Raw genomic sequence first — 16,664 nt, 5'->3', positions numbered from 1 at the left:
TATCCCAAAAAAAAAAAAAAAAAAAAAAAAAAAAAAAAAAAAAAAAAAAAAAAAAAAAAAAAAAAAAACAATGATCCTGAACCAGTCTTAGAGAATTCATAATATTTGAATACAGATTGTTGATTAGATCATTGCATTGTGTCAGTATTGTAATTTGTGGTTTTAATCATTATACTTCTTGATATGCAAGAGGTTTCCTGTTTAGAGGAAATACACACTGCAACACAGAGTGGTAAAGTACAGTATTATGATGTATCTAATGTCTTCAACTCATTCTAGAGTGATTCAGAAGGGGAAAAGTCTATCTATATTTCTCACACATGCATATATTACAAACATAATGACAAAACAAGGGAAGCAAAATAAGTATATTCAGCATTGTTAATTCTGGATAAAGTGTATATGGGAGTTCTTGTACTATTCTTGCAAATTTTTATGTAAGTTTCAACATATCAAAAATGAAAGTTGGGTTTTGTTTTATTTTGTTTTGTTTTGTTGGCTTTTTGAGATAGGGTCTCACTATGTAGTTAAGACTGACCTAGAATTCACTGTGTAGCCCAGGCTGGTCTCAAATTCACAGTGATCCTCCTGCCTCAGCCTCCCAAATTCTAGGATTATAGGCGTGCACCACCAAGCCTGGCTAAAAGTTGTTTTGTTTTTGCTTTTGTTTTTAATGAACATATAAGGATATAGAAAGATCCCCAATTCCAAGTACTACAACTAGGATGATGTGACTGATGGTATCCAGACTCCCTTCCTTGAATTCATAAAGCATCACTGTAGAAGGTGGCACACATCTGTTTCACTAAAAGTCAGATGTGTGCAGTCTTACTTTCAGACCCATGGTCTGAAAACTAGTCTGAAATTTTCATGGAAGGAAAACCTACCATGTGAGAGGGAACATGATAAAGGCCACACTGGAAAACCCACAGGCAGATTTGAAGCCAACTTGCCTTCCTTTTACAAATGTTTTATTTGTACATGTTTGCAGCACATGGTGCTTACAGTCATCTTAGGGTGGGAACATGTACTTAACATATCTTGATTCTTTTCATTCCCCTTACCCTCCACTCCTGCCCCCCACATTTAGATCCTCTCCCCCATTTTCTTTTCTTTTTTTTTTTAAGTTCATACTTGAGATGCATGATTACACTCAATGTAGATAGTTGGTACGTGTACATGACACAGCTTAATTCTTTTTATGATCCTTTCTTCTTCTTCCACCTCTGTATCTCTGGTCCCCTTCCCCATCCAAAAAGATCCATCTTCCTATTTCCTTTTATGTATCTTATTTTTCTCTTTACTCATACTATGGGTTTCTCATATGAGAGAAATTATACAGTATTTAAGCTTGTGTATGTTATTTACTTCACTTAACATTATGCTTTCAATCCATTTTCCTATAAATGATTTAAATGTATCATTCTTTATAGCAGAGGAGCATTACATTATGTAAAAATAACATATTTTCTTTATCCATTCTTCTGTTAATGGACATATAAGCTCCTTCCAAGACTTAGCTATTATAAATTGTATTGCTATACACATAGGTATGCATGAATCAACATAGTATGATTTTTTGTTTGTTTTTGTTTTTTATTTGTTGGTTTTTTTGGTACCAGGGATCAAACTCAGGACTTTGTGTGTATGAAGCAGGCAGTGGAAACACTGAGCTAAATCCCTGACCCCATAGTATGATGTTTTTAACTCTTGGGAAGATAATTAAAAGGAGAATAGCTAGGTCAAATGGAATTTCTATTTTTAGTTTTTTGAGGAAACTCCATAATGATTTGAATATTTATTGTATCATATTACACTCTCATCAACAGTGGAGAAGGGTTCTATTTTCCCTAGTCTCACCAGCATTTATTATTGTTTGATTTCTTGATGGTAGCCATTCTTTCTGGGGTAATATAGAATTGTAATGTTGTAATTTGCATTTCTCAAATGGCCAGCAATGTTGAACATGTTTTTACGTATTTATTGGCCAATTGTATTTCCTCATCTGATAAGTATCTATTCATTTCAGGTGCCCACTTTTGATTGTGTCTTTAAATTTGAGGGGGTCTAATTTTTTTTTAGTACTTTATGTATTCTAGATGTTAGTCCTTTACTGAGAAATAGCTAGAAAAGAAATTTTTCAATTCTGTAATTGTCTCCTCTCTGCTGGTGTTTTCCTTTGCTGTACAAAAGCTTTTTAGGGTTAGGATTATACTACAAAGCGACAGTGATCAAAACAGAATGGTATTGGGAAGAAGAAAAAAAAAAGACTGACTTGTGGCTCAGTGAAACAGAATAAAAGATACATAAACAACTCCAGGCACATTTAGCTACACAATCTTTGACAAAGGAGCCAAATATCTTTACTGAAGGAATCATTGCCTCTTTAACAAATGGTGCTGGGGAAACTGGCTATCCACATGCTGAAAGTTAATCTTAAATCCAAATCTCTCACCATGCACTAAACTAAGGTTCATGTGGATCAAAGATCTAAACATCAGAACAGAAACACTTAATCAACTGGAAGGCAAAATAGGTAAAGCTTGTGAAGACATAGGTATAGGCGAAGACTTTCTCAACAAAACACCAGTTACACAAGAAATAATGCCAAAAATCAACAAATGAAATCACATTGAATTGAAAAGCTTTTGCACAGCAAAGGAAACTACCAACAAAGTAAAGGGACAGCCTACAGAATGGGAAGAATGTCATCAACTAACATCTAGAATATATAAAGAACTTATAATCCCATTTGTTGACGCTTGCTATTATTTTTTGTGCAACTGGAATTATGTTCACAAAGTCTTTGCCTGCACCTATGACTTTAAGAGTTTTGCCTATTTTATCTTCCAGCAGGTTGTGTTTCTGTTTTAATATTTAGGTTTTAGGTACATTTTTATTTTTATTGTTTTTCTTTAGGAAATATGAAAGACATGAGTCTAGCTTCAATCCTCTTCAGGGGGCAGCCAATTTCCCCAGCACCATTTGCTGTCTTTCTTCCAGTATATGTTTCTGGCCCCTTTGTCAAAGATCAGGTGGCTGTGTGTGCCTAAGGTTGTTTCTGCATCCTGTATTCTATTCCATTTACTCACATGTGTATTTTGGGGTCAATACCATGCTGTTTGATCACTGCTGTTTTGTAGAAAAACCTGAAGTCAAATATTGAGATGCCTCTTGCTTCGTTCTATTCTTTATTACATAACATCAAATTATTTAACTTTTCTTCACTAAAATGGAACCAAAGTATCATCCAGCCAGGATAGAAGGGAGGGAAAGGAGGCAGAAAAAGAATCACAATGTGTTATGTGTATGTACCAACTCCTCATGATGAATGTAATCATTATGTGCCACAACATGTACTAATAAAAAAGGTATTATCTAGTAAAATTGAGTAAAAAAGAAAAATGTAAATATCATGGAGGAGGTATGCAATAAGTTACCAATTTTTTTCTGCTGGGAACTTCTATGTATTATCACATTTAATCTTCACCATCACTATGAGGAAAGTAAAATCATCCTCAAATTTACAGTTCAGAAAATAGAAGCCTAACAGTTAAACACAGTGCATGGTTTGTAGGTAACCCTAGAACTGAAGCTTGCTCTGACTGATTGCAAAGTCCACACTCAGTTCTTTGAGCCATCTTAGCCACAGGCAAAATGTGCAGGAATAGAAAAGAGAACAAGAATTTGGCCTCTGTATCAAACTGGAGTTACAATGACCCTGCAGCTAATGGCTCAAAGAACATCCATTGATCTTAGCCCCTATTTTGAGGATTTCATTTATATCTTCTTAATAAATAATGGAATAACTTGAAATGACATTTTCATTATTACCTCAGACCATAATGCCAAAGGACTGCTAGTGACATGTCAGTTATATGCTGTTACGGTGATGAGTCCTTGGCCATTTATCATTGCCCACCGCTGGTGCCCACATCACTACTAGCACTGGCATTATTAAGGAATGTCTAGACATCTTCGTGATCAAGTTCATCATGCTTTGCTTTTAAGGCAAATTTCATAGGTTAAAATTGGGGCCTTAAAAAGCCATCATCCAAAAATTACACAGTACATTTCAATTCCTGTACTTTAGTAGAATGTTAATCCTGTCATTTCACAGTTGAGAGAACTCAGACTCAGTGATTCCCAGCACTTCTGAATGCCTCATGCCCATAACTCCCTGAAACTCAAAACTGAAAATTATTAGCCAGTGTAAACAATCATAACTGCTACCAAAGTAAATGAGAGAGAGAGGAAAACTAATAAAACTGGGTCACAAACTATCTAGGCCTGTTTTCATCAGTTTTATAAATTGGCTCCAAACTCATAGACTAAGCCTGTAGAGACAGAGAAATCAGGCTAGTTGCAAAGATAAATGACTATATGAAGAAATATTTAAAGTACATTTAAGACATTGACATGTACATTCCAACCCTTAGTTTTACACCACAGAACCCAAATAAATGTTTCAGGAAAGAACAGAAAGGGGAAAGGAAGAGGTGGTGTTTTCTAAGTCAGTTTCTGCTTCTAATACTAAGAAGAGTAAAACGAAATGGTAATAGTTTGTTAATTGTGATACTGTAGGGCTTAATCATTTTTAACTAGCCTATAGTCTTGGCATGCATCACGGATTAAATTTGCACTAAATTTGAACTCATCAAAAAACATCACTAAAAATTCCAAAGCATAGTGTAATCTTAACTATTCCCATAACTGCTGTTCAGTCCACTTCTTTTCCCCCAAGAGCACATACACTAACTGAGACGAATTCAACCAAAAGAATGGAGGATGTGAAATCCACTCTGCCAAGAGCACTGTGTCTGCTGTGATAAGGCTGTGGCTTTAAACACATACCCCACCCACACACTTTGCTTTGAAGACCCTGGGAAGTCAGTAGTGGCCTTGCCTGGGGCTGTGTATTACACAGCTCTACAGTGGTAGGAATTAAAGTCACTGTTGTTGTTCAGTATTATTCAGTATACCTAGATGTCTCCCCAAAGCCTTGTATACTCACAGGTGGGGCTTTGGGGAGGTGATTGGATCATGTGGCATGATACTCATCAGTGAATCATTCCACTGATGAGTTTGTAGCCAAATGTGATTTGAGAGGTGAAGCCACTGGGGGCATGGTCTGGAAGGGTGTACCCCGCTTGCTCCTCCCTTGATTTTTCTTTGTTTGCTCTGTAATTCTATAAGAACATCTGATCTGCAGTGCCTTTCTACCATGCTGCCCTGCCTTGCAGCCAACTAACTATGGACTGAAATCTCTAAAAGGTGAGGCAAAATAAACCTTTCCTCCTTAAGTTATAGGTGTTGGGTATTGTGTCCCAGCAATGAGAATGTAACTGAGACAATAAGTCCCCAGGCACATCACAAAAAGGCCTTGGTTTATCCAGAGTACACAGATACTCATCACTAGTGCAGGGCATGGTCTTGTGGGCAGACAGATACGAAGAGTGGGGGAATCATAGCCGATGGGAACTTTCTATCCTGGGATCAGAGAAACTTTCCCCTTCACTCTTAGGTACTCAAGAAGAGGGCGTGGAGCCTCTAAAGGTGGGGAAATGTGGGGAAATTAAGAAGATGCAACAAAGAAATTGTCCCTCTTTAATCAAACATATAAAAGAAGAAGTTAGAAAAACCCTAAGGTCAGGAAGCAGGGGAAAATAAAGAGAACAGAGACAAAGAAGCCTGGCCATTTTATTACAGGCAGCTAAGTTAGATAGAAATTAATACGTAGTCAGAGGGACTGCGCTGTCAAGGAAGTCAGCGGAACAAATAGAGACATCAGAATTGCAGCTGGAGGTGCAACTGGAGAAGACCAGGCCTCAAGATAAAGACAAAATGACCAGGCCTACATGCCTCCTGGAAGATTTATAAACAATAACTTGAGATTATACTGTAATTGGTGTCACCTGGTTTAGTAAAGTCCAGACTGGCATCACTCGCCCAGGTGGGTGACCAGAGAGCATCCAGAGCCATATCCCTTCCTCATGGTGCCTTTGTTCTCTCCATTTACCCGGCTACGTAAGCCACTTTCCCATTGACCCTGTATTAGCGAAGCGGCTATACTTGTAATCCCATAGGTTGACTGTGGTTCGACCCACATTGTACCCACATTGGGACTTTGCTGTATAAATTACCCCTGACCGGGCTGGGGATATAGCTCAGTGGCACTGTATCTGCCTTGGAAGCACAAGGTCCTGAGTTCAATCCTGGGTATGGGAAAAAATGTACCCACAACAAAGGGCCTTGGTAGCGACTCACTTCCAGGACCCCTCCTGTCTCTCAGGAGCTATTCCTATTCCCCAGTAAACTTTTCCTACTCTTCATCTCCATCATCCTTTGGAGTTCATTCTTCAATTTCAGGGTACACAAGCTCTGACATCTAAAAGGTTAGGAGATATATTTTCCCCTGTATCAATGTCATGTTCTTGAAGCAACCCAGGTCTCTCTGGGCTGTTTTTCCTATTCTGCAATGCACTCGGTTTTCTCTAAATCTAAGACTTTACTCGTGTGTAGTCTCTCACTGCTCAGGTTGGGCGGGAGGAGTGAAATCTTCTCCTTGAGCCACCAAGAATAAGGAAAATTCAAATTCAGGTTACATTCTCTGTTGAGGAGCAACTTCCCTGAACAGCAGAATCTTCCACATACAAATGAAGTCTCAGTAAACTTCTGACAATTTCCAAACTCCAGGGCTCCCTTGAGTTTCCTTGAACACCTTACCTTACAGGCGACATAAGAACATAACAAGAGCAACTATTTTTGATCCCTTAAGATGTAATAAGCTAAACATGCTAATCCCCACAACAAACTTCTGAAGTAAATGCTGCCATGCCCACCACACACATGAGACAACTGAGGCTCCAACACCACACAAAGTCATTCACCGAAAGATCGACAAGGAGTAAATAATGGAAGTGGGTTTTCTACTGGATTTCTGTAATCCCAGTAACTGGGCTCTTGACCATAGATGAGATGTAAGGTGCTCTTCTATCTTTCATGTTGGATGAAAAAATGTGTCTCCAAAGAGGCTAATAAAAGAGCAGTTAAAAGTGTGGATGGCAGCCCAGGGCATTAAGTCTGCCTCTTCTGAGTTGGAATTTCACAAGTCATACAAATCCAGGCATCCTGTTAAATGTGCACTCGAAGAAAAGCGCCTATGTCTGCAGCCTTCACAAATGGTTTAGTTAAGTTCATCGTGACTTCGAGGCTTAGACTTACACCACTCACTCGGTTTAACAGGTTTGCACTACCTGCTCCTTGCTAATGAAGCAAGATCTTTCCCTTTCCACCCAGGAGAGAGAAATCTCTCCATGAGCTCTGGCAGCTTGCCTTTAAAAATACTGGACTTTGTAGTTGTCCTTTGATAGGACTGGCATAGAGGCCCCAGGCAGACATTGCCCTCCAGCATCTCTGACTGCACCCCCTGAAGCCCTAAAGGCTGCTGCTCTTAAAATTCCTCTATTAAAATGCAAAAGTCTTTAGTGCTGCCAGACTGAAAGCCTGAGCCTGGGTTCCTGCAGAGTTCCTGACGTGGCCTCAGGCCACTGGATTCATAGCACCTGCCAGAGCCTCTTCAGTCTAACTGCGTTCTCAGCAAGACTCCTTAGCTGGCCCCGGCTTGTTGCTGCCCAGCCAGGACTTGGCAGAGCTTGCTCCCTCCTCATGCATGCCCTCTCCACTGGTTCATCTCCCTCATCCTTCAAATAATGCCCCCATGGGATCTGTCATCCACACCAGCATACTTCTGAGAGTGGAGAGCAACACTGGCTTAGTAATGGCCCTGCACAACAGGTGTAAATCTGCAACCTAGATCCAGTCACCCCATGAAACATTCACAATTCCCCATTTTAGAAATTAAAGTCTGTGCCTTTGCTAGAGATGCTCTAATTTCTTCTCCTTTCCTCTCTGCCAAAATTCTAGAATTAGTTGTCTACAAATGTGGCCTTCGTTTATTTAACATCTACTTCCTCTCTCATCTTCAATCAGTCTTCTGCAGCCACCATTCCTTGGACCTTTCTACATATTAAGTCAAATTTTCTTTTCTCAGGCCTTATTTTCCTACATCTGTACTGTTGCCATCAGTCTTCCTGCCCCAGTCTTCAACTCCCTGAAGATCTCCGAATCTCATCTGTCCTTTGAGTGTTCCCTATTGCAAATGACAGATACTATCAAATATTTGAAAGACCTGCGTTTTCCAAGTTAAAATCTGTTACCCCTCATCTAATATAATTACAAAATCCTCTCAGTCCGAGCACTGGTTCATCAATAGTCTCCTTGAAATGCTTCATCCAGGAGAGAGCAAGCCCAGGCCAAAGTGGAAAAACCTGAGAGGGTTTCTCACTACTCCATCTCTGGTACTCCAGCAACCCATTTTCAGTTTTGCAGGCAGCCTCGTCACTCTGGAAGGATCTATCATGGTCAGAGTCAACAAAATCTCCCGAATTTTCATTTGTGAATTTTTACTAAATTGCTTTCTTCCATCTTGACCTTGTGCAGTGGATTTTTTTTTTTTGTCATCCGAAATATAGGATTTTATATTTATCCCGGTTACATTTTAACATCTTAATTTCAATCCTATTTCACAGCCTGTCAAGACCCTTTTGAGCTGTAATGCTATCATCTATCACGTTAACCCTTCTTCTATTGAGTTGTCTACAAATTTGATAAGCATCCCTTACATGATTTTCTCCTTTCTGTGTCAATTTCAGCTTGGAGACAGCTGATTTTTCAAATGTAAGTTAAAGACCTTTACACTGCCTCTCAGCTGCTCTGTACAATACAGGCTGTGTGGAGAAGCAGTCACCAGGAGCCCTCCATGCCCATCAGAGGTTGTTGGTCCTGGTCCTCAAACCTTAGTGGACGTCCACATCACTTGTCACAGTTGCTAGAATGCACATCCCCAGGCCCAATCTTCAGTAATTCTGATTTGGTAAATCAGAAAGGTATCAAAGAATACAGCCTTGAACCCGCACCCTGATAACCCACCAATACACTGTACATAGTATTTGAATGCTTCTTTAGGACCACAAACTTTTGCCTTTCTGAACTGGGGAGGGGGTGAGTGGTGGGAATAACTTCTGCTTTCTAACTCACCCTCAGCTCTCAGGTATCCTTGCAGGAAATTTAACGTAATGTTACCCTGCCTACACTTAGCTACTGTTCGTGCACATTTTCTAGGTAAATTCATATTGCAGGTAAATAGTACCAAATGACCCCTTAAATGCCATACAATTACAAATTATTTAATAAAGTGAAAAGAATTAAATGGATTCTTCATGGTTCTAAATTTAAATGTTATTTGGGGTATTAATTTATACAACTTTGCCCTGGGATATGTAAAAAAATACTTCTGATCCTATACTTACATAATGTTATATTTCAACTGTTATAAAGAATTTCAACTGTTTCTGTGCTTTCTTTCCAGTTTATCTCATTTTAAATTTTATCTTGCATTTATTTTTAACTCAGCACTTTTGTACTGGCCTTTAACAACATGGGTTTAGTGCCCTAATTTTTTTGTTTGTTTGTTTCGGTACGGTGTGCGGGGGTCGACCTCAGAACTTTGCACTTGTAAATCTTCAGCCCAGTGCCCTGATTTTCTTATATATACTTATTGTTTTTAAAATATTTTGTGTAAAAAGAGTCTTATGGTGATAGTTACCTTAAGTTTTAGTAAGCCTGTCTTGCTTTCTTTAAAATCATTTTGCTTAGCCAGGCATGGTGGAGCACGCCTGTAATCCCAGCACTCAGGAGGCTGAGGCAGGAGGATCGAGACCAGCCTGGGCTACGTAATGAGTTCCAGGTCAGTCTCAACTACATAGTGAGACCCTGACTCAAAAAAAAAAAAGAAGAAGAAGAAAGAAGAAGTCATTTTGCTTAACCATCCTCATTCACATCACTGGACTTCCTTTTTTTGGTCCCTTGCTTTCACAGTGCCCCACACCCCACCTCCACCCAAAAGTGGGTCATAAGGGGAGTTCACAGTGGAAAGGATCCATGGCACAACAAGCAAGTATCAGAGCTTCCCAGCCTCCCTGGGCTTCTAACTCCTCATACAGAAGACTTAAGAGATTCACGGGCACCCACATCAGGGACCTTCAATAACCTGCCTAGAGCACCGTCTGTCATTTTTCTTTTTCTCTCAGTGTATAAGAGAATGTCTGTGACATTATGACTGCTAGTTTTAGGGTGAGCATAGTCCAAAACACTTGTGTTTTGTTTTTCTGAACCTAAAGGTATGCTATCCCTACCTTCATGCAGTCAGATTGCTCATTTAAATCCCCCATCCAGCATACACTGACCCATTAGGGTCCAGGTGGAAAGAGGCAGAAATTAGAGTGATTACTGTTTATTTAGTAACTGCTACATGGCACACTGTGATAAGTGAGAGATGCCAGATGGATAGGTAGGTAAAGAGATAGATGATAGATATAGATAGATAGATAGATAGATAGATAGATAGTAGACAGATAAATAGATAGACAGATAGATAGATAAACTAATTAATCTTCACAAAAATTCTTCAAAGATGTCTTAGTCCATCTGTGCTCCTATGACAAAATAACCCTGTGCTGGTAATGGATACTGGGCAACAATGCAATCCCACAGTTCTAGAGGCCAGAAGCCCAAGATCTAGGCGCTGACATTCAGAGAGTGCCTTCTTATTGCACCCTCCGGTGGTAAAAAGAACAAATGCTGTGTCCTCCAGCAGCAGAAGAGAGTAACCCACTCCAATGGGCCTTTTATAATCTACCCAGGAAGGAGCCAACGTGACTGAGTTCCCTCCCAGAGGCTCCACCTTCCGATCCCACTACCCAGTGATTAGTTTTTAGTATGAATTCTGAAGGAGGCACCACCTTCAAGCCATGGCAGAAGGGGTTAGCATCTTTCTTTTAAAGAAAAAGAACCAAGATTGCACTGTTCTTTCTCCTACTCCACTCAGCCTTTCGGCCACTGAGCAGAACCCTGGCTGCAGAGGGCACTGTAACAGTGAGGACGTGTGTTGTGGCTGTGGGATTGCTGCTGCCTGAAGCCCTCAGGTTAGGACCTATCTGAGATTTGCCCTCAGCTGAAGAGAAACCATGCCCAATGTGAGTTGGCCGTATTCTGTAACTCATCAAAAGGAACAAGGATGGAGGATCACTCTCCCCTCCCAAGTCTGGGGCAGCACTCAGGGATCATCCCAGATCAGCACTCCTATAGGCAGGCAGGAGTCCTCCTAGGCTGGGTACACTGGCCACCTCCCCCTCTGCCTGACCTGCTTTCTTCCCTTCCCTACACATGTGAATTCTGAGAACACATTTCCTTACTAAGGTCTGTTTCTTGGAAAACTTAACCTATAACATTAGTTTTGTAATAGAACATATCAATTGTTACTTATTTCTCCTCTTTACCAAAAAAGCAACAAAGGCAGTTTTCATAAATATGTAAAATACAACAGATTAACATATAGGTAGCAGAGAAAGGATAAAGAAAAGCAAGCCATATACAGGGAAGCACACCTGTAATCACAGCTACTCAAGAAGCTGAGGCAGGAGGACTATAAGTTTGAGGCCAGCCCTAGGAATTTGGTGAGTCTCTTTTTCAAAATAAAATTTAAAAAGGGCTGGGGATGTAGCTTATTGGTAGAATGCTTACCTAGAATGTGTAAGGTTCAATCCCCAATAGGCAAGGAGGAAAGCAATAAAAGAAAGGAAAAAAAGTGACGGGGAGGCAGAAGGGAACAAAAAAATGGATCCAGGCATGTGGCTAATATGAAAAATAATCCCTTAGGTGAGTGAGAAATTCGGCTCTTTTTTGCCAACATGAGAAAGAACGAACTCATTAATTATACAATTCCCATAACCTTAGAAGTTGGGTCAAATACACTGGGTCAGGAGAAACCTAGATCACAGAGAAATACTTCTGGAGTATTCACATAAACATCTTCACAGACTCAAGTGAGGTGTGCAGATGAGATTTGTGGGGATGTAAGATCGGCCAGGAGGGCCAGATTCATTCACGAAGAGGACATTTGCTGGGACATGAGAGTGTCAGTTCTGACCTGGGTAGCCCTGGGGAAAGCAAGGCCAGTTGATGGTCCTGGGCTGGCACAACTCCAACATCCAGTCAGTAAAAGAGCAAGTCTACCAGGGGCCAATATGAATCCATTCCTGCTGGGCTGGCCTATATGGGGCTATTTTTTAGGTTACGTTTAAAAGGTGTTTAAACTTCATGACCTCCACACAATCCTCCATGACTTAACTTTCTGCTCAACTCTCCAGAGATGATGCATACAGCAATGGGTTTAATGTTGCACCCCTTAAAAATAACCAAAGTACAGCTATTTTATGGTGTCGATTAAGTAAAAAGTCATAGCTGTAAAGAGGGACTAGGGACTAGCTAAATAGGAACTAGGGACAGGGTCGCCATTCTAAAATGAAAATGGGAAAAGTCTGACAAGTGCACAAGTGATTCTTACCTCCACTTGGCAGGGAGCTGAGGGAAAATTTTGGGACAGGAACAAGATTATCCTTTGAAAGTAATTTTGAATCTTCTCTGTTACATAAATGCCTGTGCTAAGGCAGTAATGGCGAGCCTCTTAGAGCTCTCAGTGATACAAATAGCCACTGCAGCCCTCTGCCATAGGTTCGCCACCACTGAGCTATGGTAAAAATACTCTACTCAGAATAAGTGGCTTGCCACAATTTTAGCCTGGAAAAACCAGAAACTGAAAAAGGCAGACGCTACCCCCAAAATCAATCACAATAAAACATCTACAGAATAATGAACTTAACTCTTTACCACTTTTCAGGTGTACCTGCCATGATAAACTATTTGTGGAATTAACAGAAAAGGAACTGAATCATTTCCCACTACCTGCATCTCATTCCAAAGTAAGATTCCCATATATTGCCCTTTAGTCTATAACTAACATAATACACCACTGGTTTATCATGCTGACTTGTTTCTAATAGACTGAGTGAACGAGTTTCAGCCAATAGTTCTGATTTAGAAGTTCCAGTTTAGCAGCTGTCTCTTCACAAATAACCTTTGGAAGTCATTTAACAAATATTCCCTATTCCTGAGGGATCTAATCAACAATCATGGATTTTCTTTTCTGGTCAAGTTATTCTTGTCAATTGTAATTTGTAAAAGAAACTCAGAGGAAGTTAGAAACAAAAATGGCAATTATCCAGCTAATCTGGGTTCTGTATACTGTGGTGCACCTGCCAGGTATATATCGGACTATTCTTTATCTCCATTGACAACATTTCTAGATAAGAGCTAACATTCTTTTTCCTGTTCCAGTGTATAGAGAGTCACAAGCAAAACTGAGATGAAGATGTTCCATGGTGCCAGACCCCCGAGCATGCTGTTCAGGTGTAATGACAACTGTCCCTCAAATTCAGAAGGTGATCCCTGGAGGTAGAGTCCATTTTCTCTTTGAAACCCTTATTTTCTCCTCTCCTAATATATGAGTTGCTTGAAATATCTTCAATGAGACTAAGAAAAGTCAGTCTGCTGAAAAGTCAAAACAAAGCAAATGGTCTTTCTTGTATATCATGTGTATTTTTCTAGGAAGATGATGGTTCTATCAGAGTATCTCAGGCTTTTGGTTCATAAAAAGTAGGGCACTGCTAGGCATGGCAAGGCACATTTGTCATCCCAGCAGTATGGGCCAAGCCTGAGTTGGGAGGATTGCAAATTTGAGCCCAGCCTGGGGAATGTAATGACATAGAGATACCTTATCTCAAAATAAAAATTTGGGATATGATCAAAGAATACTATATGCATGTATGAAAATATCACAATGCAACTCATTATTCTGTGTTACTAATATGCATTAGTAAAAAGTGTCTCTGCATAAAGGGGGTCAGGGAGCTGGGGATGTGGCTCAGTGTAAACGCAAAGACCACGGGTTCAATCTCTAGTGTGAAAAAAGAAAAGAAAGTATTAACATCTGTGGAGAAGAGGAGGTTTCAGCACTGCGGCAATGGCCAAACACTTACTGACGCTGAAAAAGCTTTGTTTGTATCCTTCACTGCCTTAGTCACCAGCTAATTTCCAGCCTGCCATTTCATTTTCTGCAGAGTCAACGCAGTGAAAGGCAGAATAGCTGGGTGCCCAGAGCTGTGTACTGTGGCCACACAGCGAGGCACTGTGCATCCCCTTCCCCTGACTTCTTCACGGTTCCCCTACCCACTTCACCACTACCTAAATTCCATTACACGCCATTTGGCTATTTGTGTCTGCAGCTTTAAGTCATTAAGCAGGAGGGAAAGAGCACCATTGGCTGCACAATGAACTTTATCCATTTCCTCAGCTCAGTTCAGGCTTTTCTTCCTTCTGAATACCTAGTTTTATCTGTGACTAAGAGCTCTGAAATTTTACTACTCAACCTGCTTACTTCTGCACTGCATCAAAGGGAAGGGCAGTAATCTTCTTGACAGATTTAAGACATAAGAAGCTTAGCATTCAGGTCTAGGAATTTAACCCTCCGCGCCCTTCCAGGGCGCTGCTAATGTAGCTCCATCTCAGTTTCCAGCTGGCTGTTCAAAACAGCGTGTGAGGACAGAATGGCTCCACGACCCCTATAGCGAGGCGTTTTATACACCTCCGCACAAGACGAATGAGCAAAAGCTCTTCCCAGGGAGAAGCAGGACTGCAGCAGGCATCCTGGCTCTGGTTTTGTGAACTCTTGAATCAGAGTAATTTCCAAATACATCACTGTCAGTCCGCACTGTGAAGCCTGCCATCCAGAAGCCCAGAAATTGGATTGCTACCTCATTCTTTTCTAAAGGTGAAATGAGCCCCGTTAGAAAATTTAGTTATATTTTATTGTGGTTATTATATTTTGCCATGCACAAATGAATCATATATAAGCATTTTTCACTCTCTAAATAACATAAACATTTCTATTTCCAAAATGTACATGCATACATTTGTTTAAAAATAGCTGCCTTCGTTATCATAATAATTTTCCCCCTGTGTTCAGGAGCTTAGGGAATTAGTGGTAAATGTAAATGCAATCAAGGGCACCACCATGCCTTTAATTTGGCAAGTGAAAACCACTTATATCTTCCATCACTGTGGCAGAACAAGGCAGTTTTATTATCAAAAGAAAAGTTAGGAGTGATCTGATTGCCATCTGATTTATTTTTTTATGGTTTATATCTTGTGTGAATAAAAATCTCGCTCTTAATGTCAAGTGTCGGTACAATTATGGGGAATTGGATACCTTTCTGGGAGACAATCTGCCAAATATAAAACAAAAACATAAATATCCTTTGACCTAGAAATTCCATTCTATAAATTTACCCTGATATAGTGGCAAACACCGAAATGTCCACTGTGTACAAAAGAGAAAAAAGAGAGAATGTAGCTTTAGTGCCAAATAAAAGGCAATAGTCAAATACAGTAAGATATGCAAATGAAATTTAAAGTAATTGTGTGGCTCAGATATTTAAAATATTTAAACTAAGAAATGTACAATACATAGAATTTAAATAAAATTTATTCATGCAATAGGGAGATAAACTATGCAGAAATGGGAAAGAGATCTGGAGATGGAAAGAAAACCAGAGGGAAGGGAAGGGAAAGGGAAATAAAAAGGATCAAGAAACTCAGGCACAGTGGTGCATACCTGCAGTCCCAGCACTCAGGAGGTTGAGGCGGGACATTGCCAAGTTTGAGGCCAACCTGGGTTATAGAGTGAATTCAAGGTCCGCCTGAACTACATAGTGAGGTCCTGTCTCAGAAAAAATTTTAAAAAATCAAGATACAACATGTATGTGTACCAATTCACCCAATGAATGTACTTATGATATATCACAAATACATACTAAAAAAAAGTTATAGCCAAAAAGATTATCTGGCTCAAAAAATGTATTCATGCAAGAAATGTTTAACAAAGACTTACTGAAAGGCATTTTTCCATACGAGAGTTCACCAAACTTTTTCTATGAAGTCCACAGAGTAAACATTTAAGGCTTTGCAGGCCATAGGGTCCCTGGGTAACAATCCCACCACTATCGTACAAAAGCTATGCTCCGACTAAACTTTATTTACGAAAACTGGGCTCCTGGATGGATCTGCTTCCTGGCTGTTAGTTTGCTGAGCACTGTTCTGCGCAATTGGAATAAAACACCAAGAGTTATGAACTCAGTTAGGAACTCGGGATATTTATATATATTTATCTATGATATACAGTGGCTCCCCGAAATTTGTGGGGGCTGTGTTCCTAAAGCACCCAACAAATTTTGAAAAACCGAGAATTTCAGATATGGTCAGAAAAATGCGTATGAATGCTTGTTTTTATAGTTTAAACCCTAAATGTGCCATGTTTCCCACCATTATATCATTTAATTTAATAAAATACATAAAGCCTTCAAAGGTACAGGGTGTCTTGGTAGCACCTTAGAGATCTTAAGAAGCCCTAAGAACTGAGAACCCTGGAGACAGCTACACACACTGCAGCAACCTGTTAGGTTTCCAGGAATGCTCCCGCATCTGCCCAGATGGGCTACAGGGCAGCAGCCAATCAGCAGCAAGAAGAATTGAATAGCGCTCTCAGATTGGCCACTTGCAAATCTGCCACCCAACCACCCTACGAAAAATTGCGAGGATATTTGCAGTATCCTCAAAATTGTGAGGTTTTCTGTGAACAATTACGGGAT

The sequence above is a fragment of the Fukomys damarensis genome, unplaced genomic scaffold, assembly GCF_012274545.1.
Source record: "Fukomys damarensis isolate Sample0158 unplaced genomic scaffold, DMR_v1.0_HiC HiC_scaffold_15, whole genome shotgun sequence".
NCBI classification, from domain to species: domain Eukaryota; kingdom Metazoa; phylum Chordata; class Mammalia; order Rodentia; family Bathyergidae; genus Fukomys; species Fukomys damarensis.
The sequence above is the reverse complement of the archived record's forward strand: the minus strand, read 5'-3'. Positions refer to the sequence as shown.